Source organism: Ranitomeya imitator, chromosome 1 (assembly GCF_032444005.1).
Source record: "Ranitomeya imitator isolate aRanImi1 chromosome 1, aRanImi1.pri, whole genome shotgun sequence".
NCBI classification, from domain to species: Eukaryota; Metazoa; Chordata; class Amphibia; order Anura; family Dendrobatidae; genus Ranitomeya; species Ranitomeya imitator.
In genome coordinates, this window is record NC_091282.1 from 839,751,475 (window position 1) to 839,774,453 (window position 22,979).

The following is a 22,979-nucleotide window of genomic DNA, read 5'->3' on the forward strand; positions in this document are numbered from 1 at the left end:
CAGGTTGCCTTTCCTGAACTTCTATCTTCAGGCTCTCATTAAATTGTGGTTAAACGGAACAACTGCATTTGGCGTACTAGTTGGTTTGGGGCCTACTATCGGTGTCTGCCGCTCCTTGCTGTTCTCCTGGTTTCCTGTCCTGAAATTCCGTTTTCAGGCGCTCGTTAAGTAGTTGTTAATGTTAGACTGCATTTGGCCTACTAGTTGGGTTGGGGCCTACTATCGGTGTCTGCCACTCCTTGCTGTTCTCCTCCACTGAACAAAGCTGTGCCGCCTGTTTACTACTGTTGCCAATTTTGAACTGCATTTCGACTACTTACTGATTTGGGCCTACTCTCTGTGTCAGCCTCTCATTCCAGTTGTCCTCCACTGCAATGCCCCCTGATTAGTCCTGTGTTACCAATTTTGAACTGCATTTAGCCCACTTTATTCTTTGGGCCTATATCTGTGTTTCCTCCTCATCCTGCCCATTGCCCAGCCAGTGATAGATGAGTCTGCTGGTACATTGACCCATAACGCAACATTTCCCGTGCACGCTACACTGCAAGATTGTGACCCTGCTGAAAGTCAGGTCCCCCTTCCCGCATACCATACCACCTTACACGGGGACAAACAGGAAGGTGCAGATGAAAGTGCAGGTTCCTTCATCAGGTGGGGGGAGGAATACTAGTTGGCGACGTCACTGGCACAGGGCCTCTCATAGTACGCAAAAGTGTTGCTGCCGGTGGGAGGCGCCCCTGCCGTGCAAACACACCGCTGTACTTTGAGGGGCCCTGTGCCAGTGCCAATGCCAACGAGTGGGCCCCCCCTGCTTGCTCAGGTTCACAGCACTTGCAAAGTTGAAATACTTACCTCTCCCTGCTCCACTGCCGTGACGTGGTCCAGATTTCCTGGGCCCACTAATTACTTGAACCAGCCCTACCCACCACAACTTTAGCCAAATGACCCCCAATTTCAAATGCCTTCCAATTTTTATAAGGTAAATTACGCTTGACAAGCTTCATTAAGAAGAATGGATGGTTTTGACATTAAAATGGGCACTCTAGGTGTTTTCCTGGCCCCCACTCACTGCCGACTATGCTGCCCCATTGACTTGCATTGGGTTTCGTGTTTCGGTCGATCCCGACTTTACGTCATAATCGGGCGATTTCACTCGACCCGACTTTTGAGATAGTCGGGTTTCGCGAAACCCGGCTCGACTCTAAAAAGGTCAAGGTCGCTCAACTCTAGCCCTTACACTAAGTGTATGGGTTTAAAAACATTTACCCCGAGGAGGTATATATACACTGCTCAAAAAATAAAGGGAACATTTAACAACCGAATATAACTCCAAGTAAATCAAACTATGAAATCAAATTGTCCACTTAGGAAGCAACACTGTTTGACAATCAATTTCACATGCTGTTGTGCAAATAGACAACAAATAGAAATTATTGGCAATTATCAAGACACACTCAATAAAGGAGTGGTTCTAAAGGTGGGGACCACAGACCACATCTCAGTACCAATGCTTTCTGGCTGTTTTGGTTACTTTTGAATGTTGGTTGTGCTATCACACTTGCGGCAGCATGAGATGGACTCTACAACCCACACAAGTGGCTCAGGTAGTGCAGCTCATCCAGGATGGCACATCGATGTGAGCTGTGGCAAGGTTTGCTGTGCCTGTCAGAGTAGTGTTCAGAGGCTTGAGGTGCTACCAGGAGACAGGCCAGTACACCAAGAGACGTGGAAGGGGGTCGTAGGAGGGCAACAACTCAGCAGAAGGACCGCTACCTCAGCCTTTGTGCAAGGAAGAACAGGAGGAGCACTTCCAGAGCCCTGCAAAATGACCTCCAGCAGGCCACAAATGTGTATGTGTCTGCACAAACGGTTAGAAACCGACTCCATGAGGATGGTCTGAGTGCCTGACGTCCACAGATGAGGGTTGTGCTCACAGCCCAACACCGTGCAGGACGCTTGGCATTTGCTACAGAACACCAGGATTGGAAAATTCGCCACTGGCACCCTGTGCTCATCACAGATGAAAGCAGGTTCACACTGAGCACATGTGACAGACGTGACAGCGTCTTGATGGTTTTTGCCACTGCATTTGGTGACACTTTCAAAGTTTTCCCAGTTTTTCAGACTGACTGACCTTCATTTCTTAAAGTAATGATAGCCACTCGTTTTTCTTTACTTAGCTGCTTTTTCTAGTCATAATGCAAATTCTGACAGTCTATTCAGTAGGACTATCAGCTGTGTATCCACCAGACTTCTGCACAACACAACTGATGGTCCCAACCGCATTTAAAGGCAAGAAATCCCACTTATTAAACCTGACGGGCACACCTGTGAAGTGAAAACCATTTCCGGTGACTACCTCTTGAAGCTCATCAAGAGAATGCCAAGAGTGTGCAAAGCAGTCATCAAAGCAAAAGGTGGCTACGTTGAAGAACCTAGAATCTAAGACATATTTTCAGTTGTTTCACACTTTTTTTGTTTAGTATATCATTCCATGCCTTCAGTGTGAATGTACAATTTTCACAGTCATGAAAATACAGAAAAATCTTTAAATGAGAAGGCGTGTCCAATCTTTTGGTCTGTACTGTGTGTATATATATATATATATATATATATATAGTTGTGCTCAAAAGTTTACATGCCCCGGAGGAATTTTTGCTTTTTTTCTCTTTTTAAATCATAATGACAACCCAAAACATCCAAATGACCCTGATCAAAAGTTCACATACCCTGGTGTTTTTGGCCTGATAACATGCATAGAAGTTGACACAAATGGGTTTGAATGGTTGCTAAAGGTAACATCCGCACCCGTGACCTCTTTGCCTGTAATCAGTGTGTGTACATAAAAGCTGAGTGAGTTTCTGGGATCCAGACAGTCTCTTGCATCTTTCATCCAGCCAATGATGTTTCTGGATTGTGAGTCATGGGGAAAGCAAAAGAATTGTCAACGGATCTACTGGAAAAGGTAGTTAAACTGAATAAAACAGGAAAGGGATACAAAAAGATATCCATGGAATTGATAATGCCAGTCAGCAGCATTCAAACAGTGACTAACAAAGGGAAAATCAGGGGCTCTGTAAAAACATAACCACGGTCAGGTAGACCAACAAAAAATGTATCCACATCTGCCTAGAAAATTGTTTGGGTTGCAAAGAAAAACCCACAAATAACATCAGCTGAAATACTGGACTCTCTGAAAACTAGCGGTGTGGCTGTTTCAAGATGCAGAATAAGGAGGCACTTGAAGAAAAATGGGCTGCATAATCGAGTCGCCAGAAAGTATCTCGCCTGCAATATGCAAAACAGCACAGAGACAAGCCTCAAAACCCCTGGAACTAGGTAATTAGGAGTGATGAGACCAAAATTGAACTTTTTGTCCACAACTATAAACTTTAAATTTGAAGAGAGGTCAACAAGGTCTATGCTGAAAGGAACACCATTCCTACTGTAAAGCCCGGAGGTGTATTGCTGATGTTTTGGGAATGTGTGAGCTACAAAGGCACATGAAGCTTGGTTAAAGTTTAAGGAAAGAAGAAAGCAGCACGTTATCAGCAAATACTGGAGGCAAATTTGCACTCATCAGCCCAGAAGCTTTGCATGGGATGTACTTGGACGCTCCAACATGACAAACGTTCCAAAACACAAGGTCAAGTCAACCTGTTATTGGCTACAGCAGAACAAAGTGAAAGTTCTGGAGTGGCCTTCTCAGTCTCCTGACCTCAATTTCAATAAGCCACTCTGGGGAGATCTCAAGTGCACAGTTCATGCTTGACAGCCCAGAAACTTACAGGAACTGGAGGCTTTTTGCCAAGAAAAGTGGGCAGCTTTACCATCTGAGAAAATAAAGAACCTCATCCACAACTACCACAAAATACTTCAAACTGTCATTGATGTTAGAGGGGCAATACATGGTATTAAGAAATGGGGTATGTGAACTTTTGATCAGGGTCATTTGGATGTTTTGGGTTGTCATTTTCATTTAAAAAGAGAAAACACAGTAGTTTGACAATAAATGGCTTCACCCTACCACTAACAATGAGTGGAGAAAAAGATTTGGTGTAATCATTCATATTCTCTGAAAAAAAAGGCAAAGAAAGCAAAAAATCTGCCAGGGTATGTAAATTTTTGAGCACAACTGTGTATATATATAAAAATATACAGGCTATGTGTGTGTGTGTTTTGAAGAATATTTTGTTTTAAAACGATGTGTAAATGACAGAGAACTGCTGTATGTAAAAGCTCATGTTAAAATCGCATTGCGTACGGATTGCATACAGATGTCATACGGATACATAGATGTGAGGAAATTTCATCATCGCATTGCAAACAGATTACACACGGATGACCATATGGAGAACACTCATGCGACTCTTGGCCGAGAGAATCGGACCGGTTTTTCATACGTTAAGTGTGACGCCGGCCTTACCTGTACACTGACACTATACAGTATATACAGTATATACTGTATATTATATACAGAGGTTCTGTGTACAATGTCACCAGTCATCACTGTATTACCTTTACACAGACACTATATACAGAGATCCTGTGTATAATGTCATTGATCACTGTATAATCAAACAAATAAAGCAGCACTCTGTAGCGCCATAGCATGCAAATATGAAATATAAAAATTTAATTGCCTTACTGCACTAGAAATATGAAAAACTGAGAATTCTTAGCTCATAAATTAGCCAATTCATATGCACCTGGAAGCCTTGTTAAGGCGATTCTCGTTTCCAGGACCTAGCATAATGCCAATCCTCTCTTAGATTAAAGTCTTCATCTGTATGGGAACCTAATGTGTATCCTCTATTGGACTGAAATCTATATCTCTGTGGAGGGGTACGGTCCTGCTGTGATTATAAACGCCTGAGGCTAGCAGGCGGAATGCTCAGTCAGAAGGCTAATGAATACAAATTTCAAAAACTGACTGTCACATCCAAACATAATCAAGGTCTGAACAGGTGCTTACCTAGAGTCATCAACTCACAATCAAACAAATGAAGCAGCACTCTGTAGCACCATAGCATGCAAATATGAAATATGAAAATTGAATTGCATTACTGCACTAGAAATAAGAAAAATTTAGAATGCTCAGCGCATAAATTGGCCAATTCATGTGTACCTGGAAGCCACGATAAGGCGATTCTCGTTTCCAGGGCTTAACATAATGAGAATCACCAAATGGCTGCAATGAAACAAAGAGTGAAAAATTTAAAGGGGTCTGAATACTTTCCATACCCACTGTAATATAGGGTACTTAGTAGTGATGAGCGAGCACTAAAATGCTTGGGTACTCGTTACTCAAGATCCGAGTAATGAGTATTTTTCCTCCGGCTCCCCTAGAAGTCTGGAGGGGGTCTAAAAATTGCTGAAAACAATGGAAACAGAACTTAAATGGCATGGGAACAGCATGGGGAAGACCCCTGGAAACATCTCTGAATCACAGGTCGGTGCTGAGAAAAATGTTGTCAGAGTATTCTGACATTTTTACTTACTGACAATAAAATATACAAAACCCCACTTAAAATGGATTTGACTGGAAAAAATGTTAAGAAACATTTTTTTCCAGGATAATGACTTGTATATAAGGCAAAATAAATGAGAAAAAAAAGCTCCTTCACACCTTGGGATAAGTTCACACACAGTGTTTTTGCTGCAGTTTTGCATGTTTGTTTCGTTTTCAATGGTAAAAAAACATTCCACAAGAAATGTAATTTTAGCGCATTAATACTTTATCTGGCCATATGGTGTGTGAGACATGAACAGACACATTGAAAGTCATTTTATTTTTTCTTGCAGGTCCATCAGCTGCCATTACTATTTGTAGAGGGCCATCAGGTGGCCCTTTCTATTGTTAGAGGGCCAGCAGGTGTCTTGTGGAGAGATGAGACTAAGATAGAGGTTTTTGCTAAAACACGTAATTCTACTGTTTAAGGTAAATGGAATGAGGCCTACAAATAAAAGAACACAGTAGTTATAGACAAATATGGTGGAGGTTCAAATATATTTTGGGGTTGTTTTGCTGGATGTGGCCCTGTCTGCCTTGAAATGTGAAGATTCCCAAAGGGTGTTGGGCCTCAATTTAGTGCTTGGAGTGAGAAAGCTGGGTTTGCATTGTAGTAGGACATGGGTCTTCCAGTAGGACAATGACCACAAACATACTTAAGAACCACCCAGAAATAGATGGAAACAAAGCACTGGAGAGTTCATAAATGGTTTTTCGAGCTCCAGTAGCGCAAAGTTTCCCACAACTACCTCTTACATGCAGATGCTACAGAAAAACTGTGAATGGACGCATTAAATCATTTAATTTTTGATGAATTTCTGAATATAGAACACAGCAAAAAACATGAATTGGTCAATGAGTGCATGGAAAAAACAGCAGCAAGGCTTACAATTTATAAGGCAATAATCCCTGACTAGATGCCTGTCATATGCTATACCTACTGCCACACCTCGCCCTACATGAATTGCAGATAAGAGCGGTATCATTTTAACAGAATAGAATCTATTTAAATTACCTCTGAAAAATAGAATTAGTTCTTACCGGTAATTCGGTTTCTAGGAACCTTCCACGACAGCAGTATCGGAGGATGTCTCCCTGCCCTAATAGGGGACAGGAAACAAAGAGGTTAAATACCCCTCCCCTTCCTGCAACCACCAGTGTATTTTCTGGACACAGCAGCATGTATAGTTACCACTTAAGTGCAGGAATCATCAAATAAATAAATCAGATAGGGAGGGAAATTAGTGTTGTCGTGGAAGGTTCCTAGAAACCGAATTACCGGTAAGAACTAATTCTATTTTCTCCAGTCACCTTCCACGACAGCAGTATCGGAGTGATACCAACCGCTAATTTCTTTAGTGAGGGACAACCGCTTGCAGAACGTGTCTGCCAAATGATAGACCCCTGTTGAAGTTGAGCCTATAGTGTCTGGTGAATGTATGGATTGATGACCAGCTGGCGGCTCTGCATATCTGCTCTGCTGATGCGCTTCCCCTCTCTGCCCAGGAAGTCGAGACTGAATGGGTGGAGTGGGCTTTCAGTGAAGCTGGAGGTGTAAGCTTCTGAGATGAGTATGCCAGTAGCGCAAAGTTTCCCACCACTACCTCTTACATACAGATGCTACAGAAAAACTGTGAATGGACGCATTAAATCATTTAATTTTTTTTTTTGTAAATCTGTTTATTAAATTTTTCAATTTGCCAAACAAACAATTGGTAGTAACAAAATGATTTGGAAGTCATAAATTCAACCCGTTCCCTCCCCCACCCAAAAAAAACCCTTTCTCTGCATGCGCGAAGCCATCAAAGCACGTTATGGAATTGGTGAGTTGCCACTTATCCGCTGTAGTAGGTACCATTGGGTATTTTCAAATTGCGCTCTCAGCTTTTCCCTAGTCTCCAATGGAAGAAACGGGATAAGAGTAGACCATGTAGACAAAAATCTACCTGACATTTTCTCCTTATTGGTCAAAGCATCCATCCATTCCATTCTAAATATAAATTGGATCTTTGTACGAATGAGAGAAAGCGATGGGGTTGCTGGATTTAACCATTGATGCAGTATGCTTTTCCTGGTCGCCGAGGCCCATATCATGAGTGTAGCTTTAATATTTTTAGATAATTTGTGGTGTGCCTCATCAAGAATGTTGAAGATAGCCCATTGTGGGGTGAGCGCAAAACTGATTCCACACAATTTCTGCAGCTCAGCATGGACACCACCCCACAACTCCTGAACTTTCGGGCAACTCCACAGATGGTGGTATATATCTGTGTTGCGGGATTTGCACTTAGAACACAGATAAACTGAGACAGGAGACATCCTGGACTGCAGATAGGGCGTGATATAGGCTCTATGTAATATTAGTAGTGCCATGTCGGTGTAACTACTGTATGATAGTACTTTCCTTTGCGCTAGTGTAGCGTCAAGAAGAACCTCCACCTTGAGGCCCGGGAAGTCCCTTAACCACCTAGCCACTCCCGTGGTTTTCCCCTCCCATGTCCATTTTTTGCATATTACCGAGTAGATGTTACTTATAGACGCCGGTTGTGTTCTTGTATTTCTAATAAACCCATCTAGGTTCGTCCTCCCTTCCCCCACCCCTCCAATCGACTGACATTTCTGTGCTAAGCTGCGCGCCTGAAGAAATTGGAATGGGTTATTGCTAAATAGTGGGAAACGTTGCGATGCCTTTTCAAAGGTTAACACCGAGAAATTAAGATCCAGTAGATCAATTGCTTGCCTACAGCCCTGAGAGGCCAGATGTTTATAGAAGGATGGTGCGGTGCCCCTTAAGAACCCCGGATTACCCAGGAAAGGCTGATATGGGGACAAACCTGCCCTTAGTTTACAAATCTTTCTACAGCGTCTACAAGTCAGTATTGTTTGCCACAGTGTCAGATGATCCCGTATCTCCACCGGGAGAACCTCCCCTTTTAAATATAGCAAAGCCGACAGTGAGATATGCGGGTAAAATTGTTGTTCTAGGTCAACGTTGGCGTAATGAGAGACACCTCTTATCCAATCAATGGCATATCTAAAATTAGCTGCCAGATTGTATCTACCCAGGTCAGGAAAATTTATTCCGCCCTCTGCCCTTGTCGCCTGCAATTTAACAAGACCTATACGCGTTCTGCCTTCCACCCCCAAATAAATTTACGAAAATTTGAGTTTAGTATACCAAGATCTGCCCTAGACATGAGGAGCGGCAATGTCTGAAAGGCATATAACAATTTAGGGAACACTATCATCTTGAGTAGATGGCATCTACCCGAGAATGACAAAGTGAAATGTTTCCACGAATGGAGGAGACTAATTATGGAAGAAATTAGAGGTTTATAATTTACTCTATATAAAATGGAAGGGTCCGCAGGCAATCGTATCCCCAAGTATTTAATAGATTCCTGGCTCCAGTGAAATGGGAACAAGGGATCACTCAATCTCCCAGACCTGAAAACCGCCAGAGCCTCAGATTTACTATAATTGACCCTAAAACCAGAGCAATTACCAAATTTCTCCAAGATATTCATGATGGCCGGGATTGCCTGAGTTGGGTTGGCAATAAATAAAAGAATGTCGTCAGCGAAGGCCGAAATCTTTATAGATGCAGCTCCCACTCTCACCCCTTCAAATGTTGCCTCGTTCTGTAATGTCCTCAAGAATGGATCTAGTGCCAAATTAAACAAAAGGGGAGATAAAGGGCAGCCCTGGCGCGTCCCTCGTTGGACTTCAAAGGATTTAGATAAGGTGTTATTTACCGACATCCTAGATAACGGGTTTTTATAGATTGATTTAACTGCCTCACAGAACCATGTGCCAAACCCTCTAAATGATAGCAGGTCAAACAGGTAACCCCACGCCACCCTATCGAACGCCTTATCGGCGTCCAGGCTAACCACAATAGATTTCATATGACGTTTCACTCTACTGTAGGATATGGCTCCCAGGGCTGTTCTAATGTTGTATGTGATGGATTTCCCATGTACAAATCCTATTTTCTGCGGCGAGATTAGATTAGGGATGATTCTTTGTAGTCTGTCAGCCAGAATTTTTGTGAATATCTTGAAGTCTGAATTAAGTAACGATATTGGTCTATATCCTTCAACCTGCGAGTGATCTTTGCCTGGCTTTGGAAGAACAATGACAACCGCTTCATTGAATCGGTCAGGAAGGTGGCCATATTTAACTATATTGTTATACAACTCACACAGGTGTGAAGTCAGACTGGTTCCCAGAATTTTATAGTGCTCGTTGCTGAACCCATCTGGGCCCGGTGCCTTAGATAATTTCAGTTTAGTTATAACTTGTAAAATCTCCGAGGGTGTTATGGGGGAATTGATGGCCTCCCTTTCTTCTTCTGTGAGTGTCGGCGCCAGGTGATCTCTAAGGAACTCCCCTCTCACCTCTTCCCCTCCGGTGTGACCGTTCCGTCGTTGAATTTTATGTATTTTCGTCGCTTTCCTATATGGACGTGTAAGGGACGCCAACACCCTCCCCGGTTTATTGCCCCATTTAAAATATTTATGTTTTTGGTAGTCCAAGTTGAACAAAGCCAACGCGTCCGCCTCCTCCTTAGCCCTTAAGAACTTTTCCTTTGTCTGTGGAGTATTGTGTAGTTTAAAGTCCTTGTAGGCCTGAGTTACTGATTTTTGTGTTTCCACCAATCGTTTTATTATGTCTTTTTTTTGTGACTGACATAGGAAATAATTTGGCCCCTCAACACGGCCTTAGAGGCCATCCAAAACAAATGAGCGTCTTCGCAATGAGCGCGGTTGTCACCCTTATAGACCTCCCATGACATCTGCAAATACTTTTTGAAATCGTCCGACTGATAGAGGTACGAAGGAAAACACCACCTTCTCTCCTGATGTATTGGGGTCGTTAGATTAGATTTGAACGTTACTGGGGCATGATCCGATATATGGATATTGTGTATACTTGACTGTGTTATTAGGGGTATTAGTGATGAGTGCAATAACCAACAATCAATCCTAGCATGGGAATCGTGTACATGAGAGTAGTGGGAGTAGTCCCTTTCCAGGGGGTGCTGTATTCTCCACACGTCGACCAGGTCGAGGTGGTCTAAGAGTGATTGGATGCCATTCCCCCGCCCCCGTCCATGAGCAACACTAGAATCTGATCTATCCATGGAAACGTCTGCTACTTCGTTAAAGTCACCGCCCATAACTACCCGAGATGTATACCACCCCGCCAAACTCTCTAATAATTTAACTTGAAATTGTGCTTCAGGTGTATTAGGGGCATAGATATTAACCAGGCTAAAGTGCATACCCTCAATTATGATTCTGACCAAGAGAAATCTACCCTGTGGGTCCTCCATTGTGTCAATTATCTCATATTTAAGGCCATTATGTATTAATATGGCTACACCTCGCTGTTTTTTGGAATATGAAGCCTCAGCACAAAGAATCATTTAATTTTTGATGAATTTCTGAATATAGAACACAGCAAAAAACATGAATCGGTCAATGTGTGCATGGAAAGAAGCAACAGCAAGTCTTACAATCTATAAGGCAATAATCCCTGACTAAATACCTATCATATGCTATTCCTACTGCTACTCACCGTTGATGAATTGCAGATAACAGCGAAATTATTGTAGAATATAGAAGGAACTTAAATTGGCCCTGAATTTTTTTTTCGTGTGTAGCAGCAGGAAACTGGAGTAATGCAAGTAACACTGCCCCCTTTGATGAATTTCTGAGTACAGATGACTGTAAAAAACACGAATTGGTCAATGAGTGCATGGAAAAAACAGCAGCAAGGCTTACAATTTATAAGGCAATAATCCCTGACTAGATGCCTGTCATATGCTATACCTACTGCCACACCTCGCCCTACATGAATTGCAGATAAGAGCGGTATCATTTTAACAGAATAGAATCTATTTGAATTACCTCTGGAAAATAGAATTAGTTCTTACCGGTAATTCGGTTTCTAGGAACCTTCCACGACAGCAGTATCAGAGGATGTCTCCCCGACCTAATAGGGGACAGGAAACAAAGAGGTTAAATACCCCTCCCCTTCCTGCAACCACCAGTGTATTTTCTGGACACAGTAGCATGTATAGTTACCACTTAAGTGCAGGAATCATCAAATAAATAAATCAGATAGGGAGGGAGGAGGAAACCGAATTACCGGTAAAAACTAATTCTATTTTCTCCAGTCACCTTCCACGACAGCAGTATCGGAGTGATACCAACCGCTAATTTCTTTAGGGAGGGACAACCGCTTGCAGAACGCATCTGCCAAATGATATGCCCCTGTTGAAGTTGAGCCTATAGTGTCTGGTGAATGTATGGATTGACGACCATGTGGCGGCTCTGCATATCTGCTCTGCTGATGCGCTTCCCCTCTCTGCCCAGGAAGTCAAGACTGAACGGGTGAAGTGGGCTTTCAGTGAAGCTGGAGGTGTAAACTTCTGAGATGAGTATGCCAGGCTAATTGCTTGCTTAATCCAATTAGCGATCGAGTTTTTGGCAGCTTTCTTGCCCTTATTTCGTCCTGACCACTGGATGAACAGGTTTTGATCCAACCTCCAATCTTCCGTCTGTTGGAGGTAGAACCGGACCACCCTGCGGACATCCAGGGTGTGAAAAGCCTCCTCTTTTGGATTAGAGGGATTTGGACAGAATGAGGGTAAAATAATGTCCTGATTTCTGTGAAAATCTGAAACTACCTTAGGTGTAAAGGAAGGGTCTAATTTGAGGATTATACTATCCGTGGTTATGGTCAGGAATGGTTCCTGGATTGATAAGGCCTGTAATTCCCCTATATGCCTGGCAGTAGTGATAGCTACCAGGAAGATGGTTTTAAGGGTCAGGATCTTTAAGCTGGAGGCTGATAGGGGTTCATAGGGGTCCCCGGTCAGACCTTTTAACACCAGGTTCAAGTCCCAAGGAGGGGTGTGGATGTGGAGTCTCGGACGGATTATAGTTGCCGATGTTATGAATCGTTTGACCCATCGGTAGTTTGCTAGATCCTGGTCGAAGAAAGACCCAAGAGCTGACACCTGAACCTTTAGGGTACTAGGTGAAAGCCCCAGTTCTAAGCCCTGGATGATGACAGATGCGGCTCTTAGCGCTTCTTCCACTGCTTTCAATTCCCTCAGATTTGAGGAACTGTGTCTTACATCTGGGGGCCACAACCCCTGAAAGTGGGAGCCTTCTATCACAGCGCCCAACCTCTCTGACTTGCATCTGTTGTAAGTACTCTGAGAGGAGTCTGATCCCAGCTGACACCCCGATGTAGATTTTGGGAGTTCAGTCACCATGACAGGGATGATCTCACACGAGAGGGAAGGGGAATCTTCCTGGTTAAAGTCATCTCGCGTCCTCTTGAGTACGTCAGGATGTGCGATTGGAGTATTCTTGTATGGGCTTGGGCCCAGGAGACTGCCTGGATGCATGATGTTAACGAACCCAGGATTGACATAGAGTCTCTTAGAGTCAAGGTTTTTTGATTTCTGAACCTGGAGATCCTGTGGACAAGATCGGTCTGATGGTCCTTGGGTAGAAAGAACATTCTCTTCTCCGAGTCTAGAAGGACTCCTAGGAATTTCTTCCGTGGAGAAGGCCGGAGGTCTGATTTTGCCAGATTCGGGATCCACCCAAGTGATCCCAGGATATTGAGGACCCTTGTCACATCCTGATTGAGGCGTGAAGCGGATGGGGCGATGATAAGAAAGTCGTCCAGGTATGGAATGACACAGACCCCCTGCTAACGAATAAAGATTACCGCTTCTGACATGATCTTGGTGAAGACTCAGGGAGCAGACGAGACTCCGAACGGAAGAACATTGAATTGGTAATGGCTGATCCGCTTGTTTTGGGAAATCGCGAACCTGAGGAACTTCCTGTGGTCTGGATGTATCGGCACATGGTAGTATGTGTCCCTCAGGTCCAATGTCGCCATCACCCAGTCCTGACCGATTAGCGGGATTGCTGATCTGATTGATTCCATTTTGAATCTTCGGTATTTTATTACCTGATTTAGAGGTTTCAGGTTTATGATGATACGGTGTTTCCCAGAGGGTTTTTTCACCAAAAAGAGGTGGGAATAGTGACCTTCTCCTATTTCCTGATATGGTACATGGGAAATCACCTCTGCTTGAAGCAGGTTTAAGATAACCGGCATCAGAGATTCCCGAAGTCCTGGGGATTGTAGAGAATAGTCAGACGGTGAGGAGGAGGACTCTCGAATTCCAATCTTAGGCCCTCCCATATATTACACAGGACCCACTGATTTGTGGTGATCATCTGCCACTGGGAGAGGAATCCTGAGAGTCGACCTCCAACCGGAGAGCAGTCATTGCTTCTCAGAGGTCTGTTGAGGCTGGGGGACCAGGATATTTCTGGCTTTTCCTTCCTTGGGGTAACTCCACCGTCCCGATTTGCCCTTACCCCTGTAATTTTGCTGGGGGGTTTGGTCACGGGGGGAACGAAAAAACCGCTTTCTAGGGTTCTTTTGTTCCAGAAGGACTTTCTTCTTATCTGAGGCTTTGTCCAAGATTTCGTCCAGAACTGGCCCAAATACATAATGACCCTGGAAAGGAATACCACAAAGCTTAGACTTTGAGGTAATATCGCCTCCCCAGGATTTAAGCCACAAAGCCCTTCTAGCTGAATTAGTGAGAACCGCTGATCTAGCGGCAACTCGTACTGATTCTGCAGAGGCGTCCGTGAGGAATCCAGTTGCCTTCTGGAGCAGAGGGAGAGAATTAGGAATCTCTTCCCTAGATGTACCTTGTACAAGGTGATTCTCCAAGGTACGCAGCCAGAGAAACAAGGATCTGGCTACACATGTTGAGGCCATGTTAGATCTCAGTAAATTAGTTGAAGTGTCCCAAGATTTCCTCAATAAGTTCTCAGTCTTGCGATCCATGGGATCTTTCAGCTGGGAGGAATCTTCAAAGGTTAGGGCCTTTTTTTTGGTTACCCTTGACACTTGAACATCGACTTTGGGCATTTCAAATAGAGAACAGTCTCCCTCAAGGGGAAAACGGTTCTTAAACTCTGATGGGACGTTTAACCCCTTTTCCAGAAGGCCCCACTCATGGAGGATAAGGCTTTCAATATTTTCGTGTATGGGGAATTCCTTCACAGACTTAGGCTTTAAACCCCCAAACATGTCATCCTGTACAGAATGGCCCTCCACCTCCTCTTCCACCCCCATGGTGCCCCTCACCATGGACACTAATTCCTCCAAATCCTCGGAGGAAAAAATATATTTTTTATTATCTGTTTTGGGAGCAGAAGTAGATGTAGAACTCTCATTCTCTCAAATGTCCTCTGAACCTGAGGTATGTAATTCTCCTGAGTCAGAGACTACCGGGGCTGTCTTCCTTTTCTTAGGAGGGGGAGGCTGCGGTGTCGGAGGCTGGGAAAAAGCCGCCATGGAGGACTGAACCTCCTGTCTGATGAGGGTTCTGATGCTGTCCATGAGTGAGGGCTGGTCAGTACGCAGAACATCGTCTGTGCATGGTTGGCAGAGCTTCTTTTTATATGTGGAGGGAAGCTTGGACACACATGCAGCACACTTGTGGATGGGCATCTTATGCTTCTTAGGGGCAGAGACCTTGTCTCCCTAAAACGAGAAAGTCGGACTAAGACGCTTAAATTTTAAATGGACAGCAAGGGACATCATCCCACTACTTACAGCAGGGGGGTGAGCGCTGGGCTCCGCAGAAGCAGAGTGAAGGGATTTGTCGCCGTCCATATGGTCAGTGGTCCTGACTACAGAGGGTCACAGACAGAAGGTCTTACCTGGAGGCTTCCCTAGCCAGGAATAAATAGTATACCGATGCTCCCAGTGAGATTGGTGGTGCTCCTCCTCCTCATTAGGGTCCATTTGGGGGGGTCAGAGATGCCCATCCAGGCTGCCGCTGGATGTCCTAGGGCCGGGACGCTGATCGGCGCACGCGGGAGCTGCAGCGTCTGGCGCCGGGAAAAAAACCCCAAAGTTCGGGTGCGCGTCACTTCCAGTGCGCGCACGCCAGCACCAGCAGCAGCGTGGAGGAAGGATGCCAGGGAGCTGCAGCAGGACCCCGAAGCACCACACCGCCCTGCTTTGCCTCCCAAAAGAGGCGCGGGTAGGGCGGGTGAAGGTCCCAAGTTGCGTGGTGGACACGGAGATGGGAGCAGTCTGAAGGAGAGCGTAGCCTCTGACCTCGACTACCCGGCTACCAAGGTAACAGTGCTCCCGATCGCCAGCCACGGCAGCACTATCAGAGAACCTCTTCATGCCCCATAGGGGACAGGAAAAACACTGGCGGTTGCAGGAAGGGGAGGGGTAATTAACCTCTTTGTTTCCTGTCCCTTATTAGGGCGGGGAGACATCCTCCAATACTGCTGTCGTGGAAGGTGACTGGAGAAAATGCAATTTGATTACACCATGTTCCAAATTGTTATGCAAATGATATTTTCCTCGGATTTTCCTAAATGGTCGGTGCAAATGACAGTCAGTCAAATAAAAGTCATCACCCATTAGAGTATACATCGAATTTTATTGAACAAACCTCCCAATGATAACAGTATAATCTCCAAAATGAATAAAAACTCAAAATGCATTGTTCCAAATTATTAGGCACAGTAGAATTTCTAAACATTTGATATGTTTTAAAGAACTGAAATGCCCCTTTGCTGAATTTGCAGCATTAGGAGGTCACACTCACTGAACAAAAAAGCTATTTAACTCCAAAACATGCTAACAGGCCAAATTACATGTTAACATAGGAACCCTTCTTTGATATCACCTTCACAATTCTTGCATCCATTGAACTTGTGAGTTTTTGGGGAGTTTCTGTTTGTATTTCTTTGCATGAAGTCAGAATAGCCTACCACAGCTGCTGTTTTGATGTGACTGCCTCCCACCCTCATAGATCTTTTGCTTTATGATACTCCGAAGGTTCTCTTTAGGGTTGAGGTCAGGGGACGATGGTGGCCACACCATTCGTTTATCTACTTTTTTCCTCATAGCAGCCAATAACTCAGAGGTATTCTTTGCAGCATGAGATGGTGCATTGTCATGCATAAAGATGATTTTGCTCCTGTAGGCACGTTTCTGCTTTTTATACCATGGAAGAAAGTTGTCAGTCAGAAATTCTATATACTTTGCAGAGGTCATTATCATACCTTCAGGAACCGTAAAGGGCCCTACCAGCTGTTTCCCCATGATTCTGGCCCAAAACATGACTCCACCACCTCCTTGCTGACGTTGCAGCCTTGTTGGGACATGGTGGCCATCCACCAACCATCCACTACTCCATCCATCTGGACCATCCAGGGTTGCTCGACACTCATCAGTAAACAAGACTGTTTGAAAATAAGTCTTCATGTATGTCTGGGCCCACTGCAACCATTTCTGCTTGAGAATACTGTTTAGAGGTGACCGAATAGTAGGTTTATGAACCACAGCAAGCCTTTGAAGGATCCTACCACCTTGAGGTTTGAGGGACTCCAGAAGCACCAGCAGCGTCAAATATCTGTTTGCTGGTTTCTAATGGCTTTTTAGCAGCTGCTTTCTTAATCCGATGAACTTACCTGGCTGAAACCTTCCTCATTCTGCCTTTATCAGCATGAACATGTCTGTGCTCAGAATCAGCCACAAATCTTTTAACAGTACGATGATCACGCTTAAGTTTTTGGGAAATATCTAATGTTTTCATCCCTTGACCAAGGCATTGCACTACTTGATGCTTTTAGACAGCAGAGAGATCCTTTTTCTTTCCCATGTTACTTGAAAACTGTGACCTGCTTAATAATGTGCAGCAACATTTTTAAGTTTTCCTTTAATTAGAATCATCTGGAAAACTAATTATCACATGTTTAAGATTGATTTCAGTGATCCATTGAGCCCTGAGACACAGTACCATCCATGAGTTTATTTGAAAAACAAAACAATTAAATCTTTATGACACTTAAATCCAATTTGCATAATAATTTGGAACACGGTGTAATGTAGCAACATCCAGGACTGTAATTTCAAACCTGCTGGGGAATATTAGTGGAGCGTTTCAAATCTACTCAGACTGATATGGAGGTAAAGCTTATGCCCTAAGTGCAAAGGATGCCAAAAATTAGGAGTCACTCCAATACCCCTTTGAAGAGACATAGTGGAGGGCCTCAGAAAACATTTTTTTCCATTATTAAGGAGTGAGTATCCTAGACTGGTTATGCCCTTACACTAAGTGTATGGGTTTAAAAACATTTACCCCGAGGAGGTATATATACACTGCTCAAAAAATAAAGGGAACATTTAACAACCGAATATAACTCCAAGTAAATCAAACTATGAAATCAAATTGTCCACTTAGGAAGCAACACTGTTTGACAATCAATTTCACATGCTGTTGTGCAAATAGACAACAAATAGAAATTATTGGCAATTATCAAGACACACTCAATAAAGGAGTGGTTCTAAAGGTGGGGACCACAGACCACATCTCAGTACCAATGCTTTCTGGCTGTTTTGGTCACTTTTGAATGTTGGTTGTGCTATCACACTTGCGGCAGCATGAGATGGACTCTACAACCCACACAAGTGGCTCAGGTAGTGCAGCTCATCCAGGATGGCACATCGATGTGAGCTGTGGCAAGGTTTGCTGTGCCTGTCAGAGTAGTGTTCAGAGGCTTGAGGTGCTACCAGGAGACAGGCCAGTACACCAAGAGACGTGGAAGGGGGTCGTAGGAGGGCAACAACTCAGCAGCAGGACCGCTACCTCAGCCTTTGTGCAAGGAAGAACAGGAGGAGCACTTCCAGAGCCCTGCAAAATGACCTCCAGCAGGCCACAAATGTGTATGTGTCTGCACAAACGGTTAGAAACCAACTCCATGAGGATGGTCTGAGTGCCTGACGTCCACAGATGAGGGTTGTGCTCACAGCCCAACACCGTGCAGGACGCTTGGCATTTGCTACAGAACACCAGGATTGGAAAATTCGCCACTGGCACCCTGTGCTCATCACAGATGAAAGCAGGTTCACACTGAGCACATGTGACAGACATGACAGAGTCTGGAGATGCCTTCGAGAGCGATCTGCTGCCTGCAACATCCCTCAGCATGACCGGTTTAGCAGTGGGTCAGTAATGGTGTGGGTTGGCATTTCGTTAGAGGGCCGCACAGCCCTCCATGTGCTCTCCAGAGGTAGCCTGACTGCCATTAGGTACCGAGATGAGATCCTCAGACCCCGTGTGAGACCATATGTTGGTGCAGTTGGCCCTGGGTTTCTCCTAATGCAGTATAATGCCAGACCTCATGTGGGTGGAGTATGTCAGCAGTTCCTGCAAGATAAGGCATTGAAGCTATGGACTGGCCCGCCTGTTCCCCAGACCTGAATCCGATTGAACACATCTGGGACATTATGTCTCGCACCATCCACCAACGTCACATTGCACCTCAGACTGGCCAGGAGTTGGGGGATGCTTTAGTCCAGGTCTGGGAGATCCCTCAGACCATCCGCCGCCTCATCAGGAGCATGCCCAGGCATTGTAGGGAGGTCATACAGGCACGTGGAGGACACACACACACACACACTACTGAGCATAATTTCCTTGTCTTGAGGCATTTCCAATGAGGTTGGATCAGCCTGTAACTTCATTTTCCAATTTGATTTTGAGCATCATTCCAACTCCAGACCTCCGTGGGATATTAGTTGTGATTTACGTTGATAATTTTTAGGTTTTATTGTTCTCAAATTCCAATATGTAATGAATAAAGATTTACAACTGGAATATTTAATTCAGTAATATCTAGGATGTGGAATTTTAGTGCTCCCTTTATTTTTTTGAGCAGTGTATACAGTTAGGGCCAGAAATATTTGGACAGTGACACAATTTTCGCGAGTTGGGCTCTGCATGCCACCACATTGGATTTGAAATGAAACCTCTACAACAGAATTCAAGTGCAGATTGTAACGTTTAATTTGAAGGGTTGAACAAAAATATCTGATAGAAAATGTAGGAATTGTACACATTTCTTTACAAACACTCCACATTTTAGGAGGTCAAAAGTAATTGGACAAATAAACATAACCCAAACAAAATATTTTTATTTTCAATATTTTGTTGCAAATCCTTTGGAGGCAATCACTGCCTTAAGTCTGGAACCAATGGACATCACCAAACGCTGGGTTTCCTCCTTCTTAATGCTTTGCCAGGCCTTTACAGCCGCAGCCTTCAGGTCTTGCTTGTTTGTGGGTCTTTCCGTCTTAAGTCTGGATTTGAGCAAGTGAAATGCATGCTCAATTGGGTTTAGATCTGGAGATTGACTTGGCCATTGCAGAATGTTCCACTTTTTGGCACTCATGAACTCCAGGGTAGCTTTGGCTGTATGCTTGGGGTCATTGTCCATCTGTACTATTAAGCGCCGTCCAATCAACTTTGCAGCATTTGGCTGAATCTGGGCTGAAAGTATATCCCGGTACACTTCAGAATTCATCCAGCTACTCTTGTCTGCTCTTATCTCATCAATAAACACAAGTGACCCAGTGCCATTGAAAGCCATGCATGCCCATGCCATCACGTTGCCTCCACCATGTTTTACAGAGGACGTGGTGTGCCTTGGATCATGTGCCGTTCCCTTTCTTCTCCAAACTTTTTTCTTCCCATCATTCTGGTACAGGTTGATCTTTGTCTCATTTGTCCATAGAATACTTTTCCAGAACTGAGCTAGCTTCTTGAGGTGTTTTTCTGCAAATTTAACTCTGGCCTGTCTATTTTTGGTATTGATGAATGGTTTGCATCTAGATGTGAACCCTTTGTATTTACTGTCATGGAGTCTTCTCTTTACTGTTGACTTAGAGACAGATACACCTACTTCACTGAGAGTGTTCTGGACTTCAGTTGATGTTGTGAACGGGTTCTTCTTCACCAAATTAAGTATGCGGCGATCATCCACCACTGTTGTCATCCGTGGACGCCCAGGCCTTTTTGAGTTCCCAAGCTCACCAGTCAATTCCTTTTTTCTCAGAATGTACCCAACTGTTGATTTTGCTACTCCAAGCATGTCTGCTATCTCTCTGATGGATTTTTTCTTTTTTTTCAGCCTCAGGATGTTCTGCTTCACCTCAATTGAGAGTTCCTTTGACCGCATGTTGTCTGCTCACAGCAACAGCTTCCAAATGCAAAACCACACACCTGGAATCCACCCCTGACCTTTTAACTACTTCATTGATTACAGGTTAACGAGGGAGACGCCTTCAGAGTTAATTGCAGCCCTTAGAGTCCATTGTCCAATTACTTTTGGTCCCTTGAAAAAGAGGACGCTATGCATTACAGAGCTATGATTCCTAAACCCTTTCTCCGATTTGGATGTGGAAACTATCATATTGCAGCTGGGAGTGTGCACTTTCAGCACATATTATATATATAATTGTATTTCTGAACATGTTTTTGTAAACAGCTAAAATAACAAAACTTGTGTCACTGTCCAAATATTTCTGGCCCTAACTGTATTACTACTTGGAGGACTCCATTGTTTACCTTTGCACTATGCACTTTTTGGAAGAGACACTATATGGTTATATCTGTAGGGTGCAATTATTTTGTACAGCTATGCTAGTTAAACCCTTTTTTGCTACTACAGTAGCAGATTGTCCTTCATGCATGAGCTCTGTATGTACCTTGTCGTCATAGTCTGTATATTATTATATGCTTATATTCTGTTAATAAAATATAACTAATTTTTTATATACATTTTTCTGGACTTTTTACTCCATGAGCTATTTGTAGGATTCAATTAGTTGGACTAGTAAGAAATCTATAGTAACACTGTCGTCGACAGAAGCAGAATATGTCGCCGCAGCACATGCCAGTCAAGAAGTTCTATGGTTAAGACAACTGCTAAAAGACTTTGGATAACAACAATTGGGACCAACAAAGATGTATGAGGACAATCAAAGATGTCTAGTTCTTGCTCAGATGGAAAGAGCTAACCCAAGAACTAAACACATTGATGTGAAGCTTCACTTCTTGAGATCACCAGGCACAAAGAATCCTAAATTTAAAGTACTGCCCAACTGAAGATATGACAGCAGATATTTTCACAAAGGCATTGAATGCTGACATATTGTACTTCATGACAGTGGTAAAACTTCTTTGGTATGACTTGCATTTATTTGTGGAAAAAAAAAAGAAATTTGGTGAAAATTTTGAAAAATGTCGCAGTTTTCCAACTTTGAATTTTCATGTCCTTAAATCACAGATATGTCACACAAACTACTTAAAAAGTAACAGTTCCTAAATTTCTACTTTACATCAGCACAATTTTGGAACCAACAATTTTTTTGTTAAAATTTGACCAGCAATTTCTCATTTTTACACCACCATTTTTTTTTTTAGGCAACACAACATTTGAAGTCACTTTGACGGGTCTATGATAGAAAATACCCAATAGTGACACCATTCTAAAAACTGCTCACCTCAAGGTGCTTAAAACCACATTGAAAAAGTTTATTAACCCTTCAGGTGCTTCACAGGAATTTGGGGAATCTTTAAAAAAATATTTACTTTTTTTTCTCACAAAAAATGTACTTCAGATCGAATTTGTTTTATTTTACTAAGGGTAACAGGAGACATTTGACCCCAAAAGTTGTTGTGCAATTTGTCCTGAGTATGCGGATACCCTATATGTGCGGGTAAACCACTGTTTTGGCGCATGGCAGAGCTCAGAAGGGAAGGAGAACAGTTTCACTTTTTCAATGCAGAATTGGCTGGAATTGAGATCAGATGCCATGTCGCGTTTGGAGAGCCCACTGCTGTTCTTGGACTTACTGCGCATCTGCACTTCCACAACCTGTGGTTGCACCTCGGAGTCTCCTGGAGAGGACATCTTTGGAGCACACCAGCAGCTGGACGCCGCCAGATTTTATACATACCACCCGCCGTTCATCCACTTCCAAGCTTGAGACGCGCTTCGCTGGCCCCTAAAAGTGAATCCTGGGCACTTACAGGTCAGGAGCGCTAACTGACCATTGCGCATGCGCAATGCTGCAACCTGGAAGCCAGGCCTGATGGAAGAGCAGGGTGGTCGATACACGCACCCCGCTCCCCCCAGGATAAGCGACGGCTGTTCCAGAGCGCACCGCACTCCGTGAGTCAGGGCAGCCCCTCCGGGACCCTGGCCTCACACCATCCACCGCCAGACGAGGGGGGAGTCTGACAGGCAGTGCTCCCCCGATGTGGTTTCTGGAGCTGCAGACCCTGCCATTCCACAGAGACCGCACAGGCGGCTGCAAAAGGCCCAGGTAACCTTTTCTTCTGCAGGTTCCCGTAGGAACATGAAACCAACTGAGGAGGCCATGGGGACCGCCCCTTTTTATCTGTAGGTTTCCTGTTATGGGCAGGTCCCCTCTCTCAGTGGGTGCTGTCGTGGCAAAAAAAGAAAAAAAAATTATAATTGCGAATAGCATCAGCTGAAATGTATAACCGAAGTGACAGCAGATTGGTGCATAC